The sequence below is a fragment of the Callospermophilus lateralis genome, unplaced genomic scaffold (genome assembly GCF_048772815.1).
Source record: "Callospermophilus lateralis isolate mCalLat2 unplaced genomic scaffold, mCalLat2.hap1 Scaffold_329, whole genome shotgun sequence".
NCBI classification, from domain to species: Eukaryota; Metazoa; Chordata; class Mammalia; order Rodentia; family Sciuridae; genus Callospermophilus; species Callospermophilus lateralis.
In genome coordinates, this window is record NW_027513853.1 from 358795 (window position 1) to 374132 (window position 15338).

Here is a 15338-nt window from a genome sequence, read left to right on the forward strand (position 1 = left end):
TATTCACCAAAGATTGTGCTTCCTGGGTCCCACTTTGAACTCCTTCACTAAATCTCCAAACTGTCAATAACTCTGAACTATGTAACCTACTATTTTGATGGAGAAAAGGGAAAAGAACACCTGGACTTATTAAAAGGCCAGGCCCCACTGATTTATCAACATAGACTGGCTGCCCCCATTTTAGTTCCCCTCCTAACTGTTTTGGGAATAGCTGGATCTACTGCTTTAGGAACTGCAGGTCTTGTCACAAGCTCTAAAAATTTTAAGTCCCTCAGCCATCAAATAAATATAGATTTAGAAAATTAGAAAGGTCAATCTCCAAACTAGAGGTTTCACTAGACTCTCTGACAGAAGTAGTCTTACAAAACAGATGAGGTCTAGATGGTCTCTTTCTGAAACAAGGAGGACATTGTATGGCTCCAGGAGAAACTTGTTTCTATGCAAACCATTGTGGGATAATAAAGGACAGTTGGGCGCTTGTGAGAAACAGGTTAAAGGAAAGAGATGAAGCACTAGAAGCTTCTGGCAATTGGATCCAAAACCTATTCTCATGGTCCCCTTGGTTGGCTATCATCATTCAGCCAAAGTTAGGCCCCCTAGTCTTCTCCTGATTGGTATTATCGTAAGACCCTGCCTCTTACAAAAGAATGTAGATGAGGTAAGACTTATGGTCTTGTGAGCCCAGTATAGTCCTTTAGACACAGAAGGAAAAAAAAATCTGAGGTCTATGATGTGCAAGATTGACATCAAACCTACTAAAACCAGTGGGGAATGTGATAGTAGGAACAAATGTGACTCCATTTTGTTTTATGACTTCATCCTGTAAAACAACCATGCCAAGTAGAAGAGTCATGACTGGAGCAAGAAGTTCTTTTCTTTTTGCTATAGAAACCTTTAAGAACATGGAACTAACTAATGGGGTATTGTTTCTATAGCTAGGGTAACGGGGCTCTGTTTCTGTAACTGGGGTGACTGGGCTAACTGTGATTGGTTAGACTTCCCTCCACTTGACTGCAGAGTCCCGCTTCTGTAACCTGGCTTGCTTGCATTGGCTAGACCCCCTGAACATCCCTTTTGCAGTTTTCAGGCTTATAAGGAGTGCCCTTGCAATTGTGCGGGCTGATCAGGGGAACAGCTTTATGTTCTGGTCAGCCGCCACTGGTGTGCTTCAATAAAGGCTTGATTCTATTATATGTGAGTGGTCTGGAAGTCAGTTTATGAGACCCTGGGACGAAGCTTTAAATATAACAGAAGAAATAGCAAATAAATAAGGTGAAATGAAAATGGACCAAAGGAAGTTAGAACATTCATATCTTTCTGGACATATTGTGACATGCCAGAAATCACAACAACCTGGAGGTTGAGGATGAAAGATCAAAACTGAAGCTTAGTGTAGCAACTTAGTGAGAGATTGTCTCAAAAAAAATAAATAAAAGGTCTAGAATATATCTTAATTGTAGAATACCACTGTACCAAAAAAAAAATCAAAATTCCAAATGAAGTATCCTTTACCCTGAAGCCAATGAATACTTAGGAGTTTTAAGAAAATTGTGTGTATGTTGGTTTGGGCCGCTATGAGATGGCTCAGTATTCTTAGAGTTTCATATAAAGGAAATTATCTAAAGAATACCAACCTGTTTTTTTAACAAATATCATGTTCTGACCCCTGAATGTAAAAGTGTTCATTTAATATTATTTTATGTAAAACAATGGGAATATTCAGAATAAGTATCTGAATCAGCATATTTAAAATAGTGAGGATCTTCTAAATCTTATTGAGAAAGGGGCTCTTCTATGGCAGAACATAAAAATTGGAGGTAATATCTTCAACCACTTATTTTCAAAAATGTCCTATATTGTGTCCCATTTTCCTCTGACATTTTTTTAGATTCTATGCAAGGATTCAATTGTCAACTTCCAGATTTATATAATTTATAACAAGCTGGTATACAAGTGTGTTCTTTTTTATCAGAATAAGTAACTTGAGTGAGTAAATGTAGAGACCCCTAATTTATAGGAAATTAATTATAAATATGAATATTGTTCTATTCTGGGGCTTGAAACTGGTACATAAGTGAGCAAAATTTGATAGTAGTGAACACCAAACTTGTGGGATCTGTACTAGATGGTATCAGACCCGAATTATTGGACTACTAGTTGTTGAAATATTGGTGGTTGTTCAAGTTTGCACATTTGGTATCAAAAGTGGTTGCAGAGTCAGGAAACGTTGCACAAACTTGTAATCATTGTGATGTGGAAAAATTAGGTAGGAAGAAAGTAAATATTATTCAAGACTCAGTAATTTAGTGACCCTAAGCAACATTGTAAGCCCATTTGTCACAATTAAAAAACATCAAATTTTTTTGAAATGCGTTTCAGGTGTAGAATGCCGCTGGATTAAATCTCTAATTATAAAAAATGCTGTTTCATAAGAAAGACATCACAGATCTGAATGTTAAACTAACTTCATGTTTGTGTTTGTTCACTAGTGATAACTGAGACCCTGGTAAAAGGAGTATTTCCAAGCTATCAGAGAGGCATTTAGGGTGCCAGAGCCTTTCAGAATTTTTTTCTTAATGGCTTAGTATTTTCTCACTTTCTACTTTGAACTGAGCCAAGTGAGGATTCAGTTTCACAGAGTGGTTTTATGAATCTGGAAATGTTAAACCTGATGTGTCAGTTTCCTTATGAACTGAGAGATTAACAGTCTATTCACTTAATTTGCGTTTTTATTTTTTTTTGTTATAACTTTGTGCCATGTGATTCAAGTTGACCCAAGTACCTAAGTGTTTTGTAATAATTTGCTAGTTAAAATTTCTATTCTTTTGTCTTAGAAGTGAGTTGTGATGTTGAAAAAGTAATTTTTTAAATACACTGTAGATTTATGTTATATTTAAATAATGAGAAGATAGACAACTTTGGAGATAAACATTCAAATAATTATGTGGACTGTTGAAAGTTTTGGTGTGTTTTTAGTGATATCTTATGTCTTCAACACACTAAGGTAACCACCATCATTTGAGTATTGTTATTACTTATAATTTTGTTATGCATATCTCAAGTATCATTGCTGTGTTTGGTTGTGCTTCTTTTGAATATTCAATAACTAATTGCAACTATTATTTATCCTTTGGAATTATGTTGGATTTTTTTTCCCACTTTTTGTGCTTCAGTGTTTTGCTTCGCATGTGCTGCTCCTTGGGTTTCATTATAACAAAATTAGCCACCGATTTCACTTCTTATAATAAATTTTTGGGGTTGGGGATATAGCTCAGTTGGTAGAATGCTTGCCTTTCATGCAAAAAGCCTTGGGTTTAGTCTCGGGCATCACAAAAAAAAAAAGTATCTTACTGAATGGTTGACATCACTACCATATATGAAAGCCACCTCTTTTAACTCTCATTAATATTTGTATGAAATTAAGTACTATGTCATTAATCATATGGTTTATGTAATATGTATTTCTTTATTTTTATTTCAGGAGCCATTGACATTAAAAGATGTGATCATTGAATTTTCGGAAGAGGAATGGAAATTCCTGGATCCCTCTCAGCAGACTTTGTATGGAGATGTGATGTTAGAGATCTGTAAAAACCTACTCTTTATTGGTGAGTCTAGATTTCATTCAGAATTTTTAATTGAAAACCAATATTTATTTTTTTTAACTTTATAGAGTGTCTTATGGTAGCTTCTATTCTGCATTAAAAAGTTTGTATCTTGTTTTTAGTACAAAGCTTGGGCATTTGTTTATGTGGAAAAGAAAATTTTAATTTTTTTTTCTTTTCATGTTTAACCTATCTTTTCTAAGTAGTGCTCACAATGTAGAGAACGAAAATGATTTCAAAGTATTTTAGTGTCTTTGTCTAGACAAAAAAATATTTGAGAAAATAATTTTGTAGACTCTTATAGGATATTTACTCTTTCTTTTTTTCCTAATGAGGGTAAGACTAAAAAGACTTTTTTAGTTACCAAGAAAATAACAAAACATGACATATTCCATCAAAAGTGTATTGATGTCTCTATGTAATCTTTGGTCACCACGTGGTCTCCAACGAAATAACCTTGAGATTCGAAGAGAAGTGACAGTAGACATGTCAAGTTGGGTAGAAATCAATGAAGCAAAGAATACAAATAAGAGGTCCAAAATTAAGAGGAATTCACATTTAAAATGTTAATTGATTAGCTAAAATCTGACAGAAAATATTTTTTTCAAGCCTAGGTTTGTTTCAGTTGTAATCATTAAAGATGATTTCATGGTCTCTATTTACCATGCATATCAGGTATTTAAGCTCCCTCTTGTTCTTCAGTGATATCCCTACATTTAAATTAACAAAATATTGTAGGAAAATCAAAAGAAGAGGGGCTGGGGATGTGGCTCAAGTGGTAGCTTGGTTTCCTGGCAGGCATGTACCCTGGGTTCGATCTTCAGCACCACATACAAACAAAGATGTTGTTTCCACCAAAAAAAATAATTCATATTCTCTCTCTCTCTCTCTCTCTCTCTCTCTCTCTCTCTCTCTCAATCTCTCCCACTTTCTCTTTTTTAAAAAAAGAAAATCAACAGAAGACACAGACAAGTGACAGAAAATGTGGCATAGTGACAGAGAGGCCAAACTGCCAAGCTTTATTTATATCAATAGGTTAATTTAGGTCATTGGCATCACTAGTACATACTGTTTACTTTATTTCTAGGCAGATTTCGAACTTAACAACATTATGCAGCTTATTTCTCAGTTATATACTAAGTTGCAATGTGCAGTGTTAGGAGTTTTGTGTAGCTCTCAAGAAAGTCCATTGTATAAAGTTACTGTTTTATGGAGAGGTTTAGACTCAGTGAACCATTGTGCTTGTCTAAAAAGAGAGGTTTTTTTTATTCCGAGGAGTTGTGTGCCAGAGATTATGTTTCAGGCTGAAAACACTCTTTTGCAGAGCCTTTTCAAGCAGGGCACTGCCATAGCAGCTTTAGATTGCACATGTATTTAATTACTTGACTAATTCCTAGGGAAAATTGCAGGGCATTCTAAGGCAGGGAAACAAAGAATTGTCACCCCTACAAATTATTCCACAATGACTGTGAGGATATGCATTACCTGGCATTTATTTGCATTTGGAGGCTCCCTAGAAAATCTGCTCATTTCCAAATATCTCTAGGCAAACCATTGTAAGATATTAATACTACAGGAGAGTTTCTTTAATATAATTTAAATATTTATTCATTCAAATTTTTCTCATCAGAACTTTAGATGAATGCTTATATTGAATATTTTGTAAAGTTTTTTTTACCATGTAATGAATAGCAGTATTTCACAATACCTGCTCCTAGTGGTTATGTACGTATATCTGATCAATGTGGTTTAAAGAATAATTTTCAGGGCTGGGGCTGTAGTTTAGTGGCAGAGGGCTTGCCTCACACATGTAGGGCACTGTGTTTTATCTTTAGCACTACATAAAAATAAATGGATGAAATAAATGCATTCTATCCATCTATAGCTACAAAAAATTAAAAGAAATATTTCTATTGTATTACAATTATTCATAATATTGTAGGTAAAATTTCTCTAATTCTTGTATCTTTTTTGACTCTCACACTTTAGGGAGCTTCAGTGTTGTTCATTATGTTTTCTCACATTAATGATACTGTTTTTGTTTTTATATCTATATGTAAAAATTGAATAGAAATTATCATGACTTTTCACTTTGGACAACATTAGGTAAAATTAAACTGCATGTGACCCATATACCAATTTTCAATCAAGTTTTCTATGCTTTTACTTACAAGTATAAATATTACCCCTGTTTTATATATGATTGTATATTGTCTTGATTATTTACTCTGCTTTTGAGCTTAATCATGTAATGTATCCAAATTTTGTTATATATATATATATATATATATATATATATATATATATATATATATACACACACACTCACATACATACGTACACATACATACATACATACAAACACACACATACACATACACATACAGCAGATTGAACACAGAGGTTCTTGTAATATTGAGCTACGTCATCACCCCCTTTTGACTTTTAGTTTGAAATAGACTCTTGCTAAGTGGCAAAATTTGGAATTGTATTTCCATGTTTCAGCCTTCCAAGTAGCTAGAATTAATGGCATATTCATCATCTCTACATATATAAATCTGTTCTTTTGTCTAGGAGTAAGACTTTAGCTTTTTAAAGGTACCATAAAGATGTTTACAATTCTTTTATCTTTTATATATTTGTCAAATATGTAATTATGGTCAAAACTGTATATCTTTGCTGAACTTATTATCTTACATATTTTAAATATACTGGTCAGTTCTGTTCATTCAAAATTTTTTGTAACTTTTTTTTTTCTAGAGAATTTGTATCACATTTTTTCTTCAAACAAGTTCTCTTTTTCCTTACTTTTTCATCCCTAATACCATTCCTTTTGGTTTTCATATTTGGCTATAGTAGATATCTCTCAGAAGTAGAATTAACTGGTATTTCTTTTTTTGGGGGGGTGTGAATTACTCTTTTACTTAACATATTCTCCTAAATGTTGATCATTGTAGATATTATATAATTTATTATCTTTGAAAAGATTTCTAACGTTTTCATTCAAAATTGCCTTCTTGTAGCCATTTGAAATGATATTTGATTGGCTTGCCATATTGATCTCTTTTGAATGTTGTTTAATGAGAATATGTCTGTAAATATATTTTGACTTGACCATCAAGTTGAGGGCTAATTGATATACTTTCAATTTTATTACTCATGGCTTTCTCATTTAACCTCATTCCATTAAATATTGTAGCTTTTATTATTTTACATCAGGAAGCATTATTAATTTTTTATGTGTAGTTATGGATGCACCAAGAATATTCTAAAGAATTGTTCAAATAACTTATTTAGTTTACACAAAAATAATATTGATTGTTTGGTGTTACATATACTTCTTAGATTTTGGGGGATGCTACTGGCACTTATTCTTTAGAACAGGTGCTTAACCACTGAGCAACATCAATAGCTTTTTTTGGGGAAGGGTACTGGGGATTGACCTCAGGGGCACTTGTCCACTGAGCTACATCTCAAGTACCATTTTTTATTTTACATAGAATCATGGTCTTCTTGATTTGCTTATCACCTTTCTGTTGATGAGGCTGGCTTTGAACTCACAATCCTGCTGTTTCAGACTCCCAAGCTGCTTGAATTACAGGTGTATATTACTGTGCCTAGCTGGTAGCTATTTTTATATTTTATTTTGTGATAGTGACTAGGTAAGTTGCTTAGGGCCTTGCTTAATTGCTGAATTTGGCTTTAAACTCATATTCATAAATTTTGAATATCACTTTCACTTTTTCCTTCCAACTTATTATTTTATGTTACAAAGCAATTTTAATATTTTAATATCTTTAACTTTTTTTTGTATTTTTAACCTGATCTCTTTGGAAAAATATTCCATACACTATAAAGAAGATTGCCTCTGTAAACCTAATTAGTTTTTAATGTTTTCTGAAGTTTTTTCATTCTCTGGGTCCTAATGCAATCATATTTTTTTATTTGCATCAACTGGGGATTGATGTATCCTTCTATTACTGTGTTGTTTTTTATGCTGTTGAATTTTTTTCTATGATTTCTTTCTAGAATTGATTTCCTGTGATTTCTTTCTATAAAAATATTATTTGAGTTATAAATGTTTCTACTATGATTGTATTCCAGTGATTAGTCATATTTATCTTTGTATGATATTCTACTTTGTATCTCATTTATATAATTATTATCACCTTTGCAATTTTGAATGTAATATTATATCATTTTGTTTTTAGTCTTTTTGTTACCTTATATCTTAAGAGAACTTTATGTAGATTTGCATCTGACATAGTTAATATATTTTTATTTTATTTTAATATATTCTTTTAATCACATTGTTTTCTGATTACTTGTTTTCAAATTAGGTTATTTCTACATAAATTACTGATGAGAAAGAACTTATTTCTCTAGATTTCAAATTTTGTTGATATTTATAAATTTATCTACTATAAAAAAACTGCCTTAATTTGTATTTCATAAATTTTATGATGATTTTTTTAATTTTGCATGGGTTGAATATACTCTTTATTGTGTGAGCTATTATTTTCATTGGTATTTTTCTATTCAAAATTGGTTCAACTAGATCATTATAGTCATTTTGTAAAATATTTGGAATTTCAAAGTAAAGAAAAAAGGTGACGTGCAATGATATATAAATATAATTCCATATAACTGGAAAGCTGAGACAGTGGAATGCCAGTTTAAAATAAATTTCAGCATCTTTTTGATAAACTATCATTAAAAAAGTGTATAGATATAGATATAGAAATATAGAAATAGATATATAGAAATACAGAAATGCCTGTGGATCTAGTTTGGTGATAGAATACCCCTGTATTCTCTTATGAAATAATCCCCCCAATGACAAAAATATAAATAAACAAATAAGAGATATACATTTCCTGAATATTTGAGTCACAGGTGGAGTCTGAATATGTTGAAGTTAAGGGCTATGATTTGAAATTGTTGTAGTAATGTTAGTCAGTTTGCATTTTGTCCTCATCTGTGGTGGTATAATTTCTTATGGTAATTTTCAAAATTCTCAAAGCTTTTATCATCATGTTGTAATAAAATCTATATATTTTTTGAGTAATAATGGCCTTCAATCATACTTTTCTCTTGCTATTCCCCCCCACTTTGATAAAGTTCTATATAATTGCAGAGTTATTCACCATAGTAAGTGAAATAACTTCCTATTTTTTTAGGTATGACTTCTAATCAAAACCAAGAATTTTCAGGAGAGCAAGAAATAAAATATTTTTTGCAAAACTTGAAAAAGCAATGGTATGGAAAGCAGGACAGTTAATACTTGGTTTTAAACAAGAAATTTAAATTGAAAGAGAGGGAAGTTCAGAAAATTTGTCTGAATGAGTGGGAAAAAAACATGAAAATTATTTATTCATAAAATTACAAGTTAATCAGTTTATATTATTACAAACATCTAAAAAGACTGACTGCTCAACTAGTGCCATTCAGTTTTTATTTGGTTAAACTTTAAATTACATTTTTGTAATTCTAGAATATTTACTACTCAGTATTTTGTGTAAAACCACTTGCAATACACAAAATTTTAAATTGCCAAAATACGTATCAAATTATATTTACACAATGTTTACAGGGCATTATGAAGCTGTATCTTAAAAATATCTTTTGAAAAATAAAGACTAAACCTGTTTGCTCAGCTTTTAAATAGGATTAGAATAGAAATAGGCATTATAATGAAAAACTCAAAAAGTTATAAAATGCTTATTATCATTTACATTTTTAAAAGTTTTGATGATCTCTACATAAGTGCAGGTTAGAGAAAAGTGTACAGATCATTAATTTAAAGTTGCAGCATTCTAATCTGTCTTTTTTGTAAAGTAATAAGAAGGAGATTTTCTACACAGTATAGACAAATTGTCTTTTAATTTAAACACATGTGTACTATTTCTACTTAAAGAAAAGAAAAACATGCAGATTAAGAAATGCTGCAACAAGCCTTACTAAGCCATTTGTGCTGAAAAGAACAATTCAGTAATTAAATGTGTTTACAGTGAAAGTTTGGTAGGTATTGCTTTTTAAATGCAATAATAATTAAGCAAAAAAAGGAGAAGAGAAGCAGTTGAATCTTTCTAAAACCCATCAAATAAGCAAAGAGCTCATCTGTTATGTATGACAACACAGAAAAGTCTCAGAAACTTTTAGCACAGTCTCCCAGAAAACCCACAGCCCAAATGGCTTGCAAAAATGCATAACACCCCAGAAGCAGACATGAGGGTCTTGTGAGAATTGTGAAAGTCTTCTGACACTTTTCTGGGATTGTGCTAAGAGGTATAAAACATGCCTGGAATAGAAGTAGTAGGGATGGTGTGGGCCAAATTAAGGACAATGAAGGGCTTAAGCTAATAATTGTATAACCCTTTGAGAAAAGTAAAGCAGCCACAGTGGTGATTTAAGACAACATTTGAATGAGGAATGGCTTACAATTAAACTTCTCTGTAAGAAAAAGAAGATCTATAATGTCTTTGTAATTTCATGATTCTGTCTACCATTGCAGAAGCCCACTTTTGTAGAACCTTCTCCCTGAAACTTGATAGTTTGAGTCAAAGGTGCTTGTAAATATTTATTTATAATTTTAATTCAACTTGAAGCAGTATTTGTGTAGTTACCAATGTATTTATGGCTCATAAGTTAGCATAATTAGGGCTGGGGATGTGGCTCAAGCGGTAGCATGCTTGCCTGGCATACGTGTAGCCTGGGTTCGATCCTCAGCACCACATACAAACAAAGATGTTGTGTCTGCCGAAAAACTAAAAAAAAAATAAATATTAAAACTCTCTCTCTCTCTCTCTCTCTCTCTCTCTCTCTCTCTCAAAAAAAAAGTTAGCATAATTACTCCATGTCATGGGACATCAAGCATCCCACCTGAGTAATTTGTTTTTTGGATGGTGATGAGCCATCTGAAAAAAAATAAGTATCTGAAATAATTAATAAAGGAATATAAGACCTGGCAATAACTTATGTTAAAAGAGGTAAAACATAGATTCTCTAGACCACATAAGTTCTGAAAAACAATTGCTAGATAATTTTTCCAGTTCTTTATTTAAGGGAGTGTGCATCAAAATAGGAATAAGATTTCAACAGGAAGAATCTTTCTTGAGACAGGTTGATTGGCATTCTGACATGTCTCACCCATCTCACTGATGCTAAGTGGCTATATGGCTCCAATGGTTGATACCATCTCCAGTACCATGCTGAATTTAGACAAAACTAGGTAGTATATAACATGTACTGGATAGTCTCAACCCAGCTGGATTTCATCTGTGAGTTCAGGGATACCAGACTTTTTTCCCTAAAGACTTCCATGCTTTTTCAAAAATTTAATGCACAGTATATAGATATCTTTCAGGAGCTCTATCTGACATGCACTGCTTCATCTTTCATATCAACAGGTATTTTGACCAGACTCCTAGTGAATATCCCAAAAGATCTATGCATTTTTGTGATTTGGGGTGGAAAGGGAAAAATTTTCCAAGTGTGAGAAACAGAGACTTCCTGGATCCTATACATGTCCCTAGTGAACTAAATCCTGTTGCTATTAGATTTTTCTGAGGCCCTAAGACTACTTATCTGTGCATCTAAAGGAATATGTTTTTGACAAATCAAAAGTATTCTGTAACTTATTTCAGTGAGCTAGTTACATAGAAAGAATTTTAAAAACACCCTCAGTGATAGATATTTTGCTGGAAAGTTGAGCAGCCCAGCTCAGATGAAGTTTGTTTTTTGGCTTAATGAAGAATACTCTGACACATCAGGACAATGATTATGTCCCAGTGCCTGCAGGATTCCCCACAAATTAAAACTAGACAATAGTGTGTTGGAGGCAAGGTGGATCTGTAGGGATGTGGGACATTGACTAAGCTGGAGAGAGACAACAACACATATGGCAGTCACATTTGAGGACCTGTGGGTGCTTGTGAATATATTTGAACAGCATTTGTAATTATACCATTCCTCTAAAAAATAAAAAAATTGCAATGGAGTCTATTTCATGCTATAGTTAGTCACTGGAATAATTTAAAATTCACCATTGAGTAAATATCCACAAAGATTTCTTTAGATAATTTAGTTTAAAAAGAAGGAGAAGGAGAAGGAGAAGAAGAAATTTCTGAGTTTTAGTAGTCTCCCTGATAATTACTTTACAAATATGATGAAATGAACAGTTTCTCCTTGTGGCAATGCATGGAATAATAATGAATGTGGGATTAATTGTAATTTCCTAATATTGCTTTATTTAAAAGTAGAAAGAATTTTAAAAACACCCTCAGTGATACTCAAAGAGAACTATATTTATGATAAATCTTTTAGGACCTGTAGACTGTCTCTACCCTAGGTAATTCACAGCATAATAGATTTGGTGTAAAACAATATAAATTCTGTGAAAGTCATTAAAATTTTCTTCTTTTTTAAATCCTAAAAATCACCCATGTGATCATTTCAAAGAGCTTTACAATGACAAAAGTAAAAAAGTTTTTAATCCATACCCAAAATTTATTTATCCAAGCTTTTATAATCAAGAGACAAATTACAGCTATAAGGCATGTGAAATCATTTTTAATAAAACTACAAGAATTCCTGAACTCCACAGAATTAATATTGGTGGGAAGCTCTACAAGTTAAAAAAATATGTAAAAGCATTTAAAAATAACTCAATTCTTTATCAGAGCAGTGATAAATCCTCCATAAGTAAAGAATGTGAAAAATATTTTACTCAAATTCTATGTGTTACTAAAAACAATAGTCTTTACAATGGAGATAAACCTTACAAATTGAAGAAATGTGAAAATGTCTTTAAGTGTTGCTCAAACCTCTTTAAACACTACAGTAATCATACTGGAGAGAAAATCTGGAAACGTAAAGAAAGTGTCAAAGCTTTTAGTAAAAAATTACACCTTCCTGAACAGCAGAAAATTTATACTGGCCAAAAGCCGTACAAATGTAAAGAATGTAAAAAAAAACTTTTGATCGAAAATTATGCCTTATTCAACATCAGAAGATTCATACTGGACAAAAGCCATACAAATGTGAAAAATGTAAAAAAGCTTTTAATCAAAAATCATGCCTTATTCGACATCAGAAGATTCATACTGGAGAAAAGCCATACAAATGTAAAGAATGTAAAAAAGCTTTTAATCAAAAATCATGCCTTATTCGACACCAGAAAATTCATACTGGAGAAAAGCCATACAAATGTAAAGAATGTGAAAAGGCTTTTAATCGAAATTCACACCTGACTGAACACCAGAGACTTCATACTGGAGAAAAGCCTTATAAATGTAAAGAATGTGGCAATGCTTTTAATCGAAAATCACACCTTACTGAACACCAAAGACTTCATATTGGAGAAAAGCCATACAAATGTAAAGAATGTGGCAAAGCTTTTAATACAAAATCCTGTCTTACTCAACACCAGACAAACCATACAGGAGAAAAGCCATACAAATGTAAAGAATGCGGGAAAGCTTTTAATAAAAAATCATGCCTTACTCGACACCAGAGAATTCATATAGGAGAAAAGCCATACAAATGTAAAGAATGTGGCAAAGCTTTTAATCAAAAATCTTGCCTTACTCAACACCAGAGAATTCATACTGGAGAAAAGCCATACAAATGTAAAGAATGTGGCAAAGCTTTTAATCAAAAATCACACCTTACTCGACACCAGAGACTTCATACTGGAGAAATGCCATACAAATGTAAAGAATGTTGCAAAGCTTTTACTCAAAAATCTTGCCTTACTCAACACCAGAGAATTCATACTGGAGAAAAGCCATACAAGTGTAAAGAATGTGGCAAAGCTTTTAATAAAAAATCATGCCTTACTCAACACCAGAGAATTCATACAGGAGAAAAGCCATACAAATGTAAAGAATGTGGCAAAGCTTTTAATTGAAAATCGCACCTTACTCAACACCAGAGACTTCATACTGGAGAAATGCCATAGAAATGTAAGGAATGTTGCAAAGCTTTGAATCAAAAATCATGCCTTACTCAACACCAGAGAATTGATGCTGGGGAGAAACCATACAAATATCTGTAATGTAGCAAATCTTCTAATTGAAGGTCACTCCTTAGTCAACACCAGAGGCTTCATATCAGAGAAAAGCCATAGAAATTTGGAGAATGTGGGAAAGCTTTTAATCAAATATCGTAACTTATTTGACACCAGAGAATTAATACTAGGAAAAAGTCATACAAGTTTAGAGAATATGGCAAAGCTCTTTATCAAAGATCACACATTTCTGAACACCAGAGAATTCATACTGGGGAGAAACCATACAAATGCAAAGAATATGGCAAAGCTATCTATTAGGAAAAGTATTGTTGTTCACCAAATATTCATATTGGATAAGAGCCATGTAAATGTTAAGAATGTGGCAAATTTTCAGTATGCTTCAAGTGTTAACAAGAAACAGATCATTCATACTTGCAACAATTCTCACAAATACATAGACTGTAAAAGTCATTTCCTGTAAGATGAAACCTCATTGGTCACCAGAAAGTTCATACTGGAAAGAAAAATTACCATTGCCCAGAGATAGCTCCGCAGCACTGACTCCATAAAATTCCGACCCTTGCCCTTCTGGCCATTACTCATTAGCCCATGGAAGTGGGCAGGAAGCATGATTGGATGATCTGGTTTCTTTCCTTCTGTGGACCTCTCTAGGGTCAACTGTCATTTCCTCAGTTTCTCTGTATTGATTGAATTCAAATCATCTTTTTTTTTTCAAAAGCTATATTTGGACTTAGAGGCCTACTTGTACCAAACCAACTCATTAATAAAATTATCTTATGCCTGAATTCTATGATCACATCAATATTTTTTCCATAATCTCAGCTGGACACAATGGTCCTATGTCAATGTCTTATTTATTTATTTTATTTTATTTTCGGGGTATACCAAGGATTAAATTCAGGTGCACTCATCGACTAAGTCACATCCAAGCCTTATTTTGTATTTATTTAGAGACACAATTTCACTGAGTTGCTTAGGGTATCACTTTACTACTAAGACTGAATTTGATCTTGTGGTTCTCCTGCCTCAGCCTCCTGCACTACTTGGATGCAAGGCATGCATCCCTCAACCCAGAAATGATTGTCATTTGCTTTGTAGTTAATTAAAAAATTTTACTCAGAGTTTCATGTCCATAAAAAGCATTCAAAAGATGGTTCTGTCACACTTCAGGCATCAGATTCTGGCTTTTAAAATGTCCTGCATGATACATCTTAGTTTTCTACATCAAATGCAGAGTTCAAAAGTTTGAAACCAGATGGTGGAGAAACAAAGATATTAAACAGCAAAATGCAACACATGGAGTGGTTAAATCCACACATGTAGTGGCTATAAATGCTCACACTAAATAGACATCAAGAGGCCTGTCCATGACCTCTGAGAGTCCTGAGCCTCCATTCAGACTTTGAGCCCCTGAGCCTTCAAAGGGTCTGCACAAATGAGAGTGAAGCATACTACCTTTTCCCACCCTTAAACATACTATTGCATTTACTAGACACACCAGAGGAAGAACTGTGTGTCTTTGTACCAAAGTGTGGCTCTACTTGCATATATATGACATCTGTTTTAGAGAACACTGATGTTCTTTAAAACAGATGTCATATATACCTAATGAAACATAGTTGCCCTTTTTTTCTCTTAATAGAAAACCACAGCCCTGCACATTTTAATAACAATTTTGTTACAGTTGAAAAAAAATAAGA

General features: G+C 32.8%; 1 pseudogene; it reads left to right on the forward strand.

Moving 5' to 3' along the window:
* The first annotated feature begins 550 nt into the window (after window positions 1–550).
* Window positions 551–13515, forward strand: LOC143388392 (uncharacterized; annotated as a pseudogene).
* Window positions 13516–15338: the final 1823 nt, after the last annotated feature.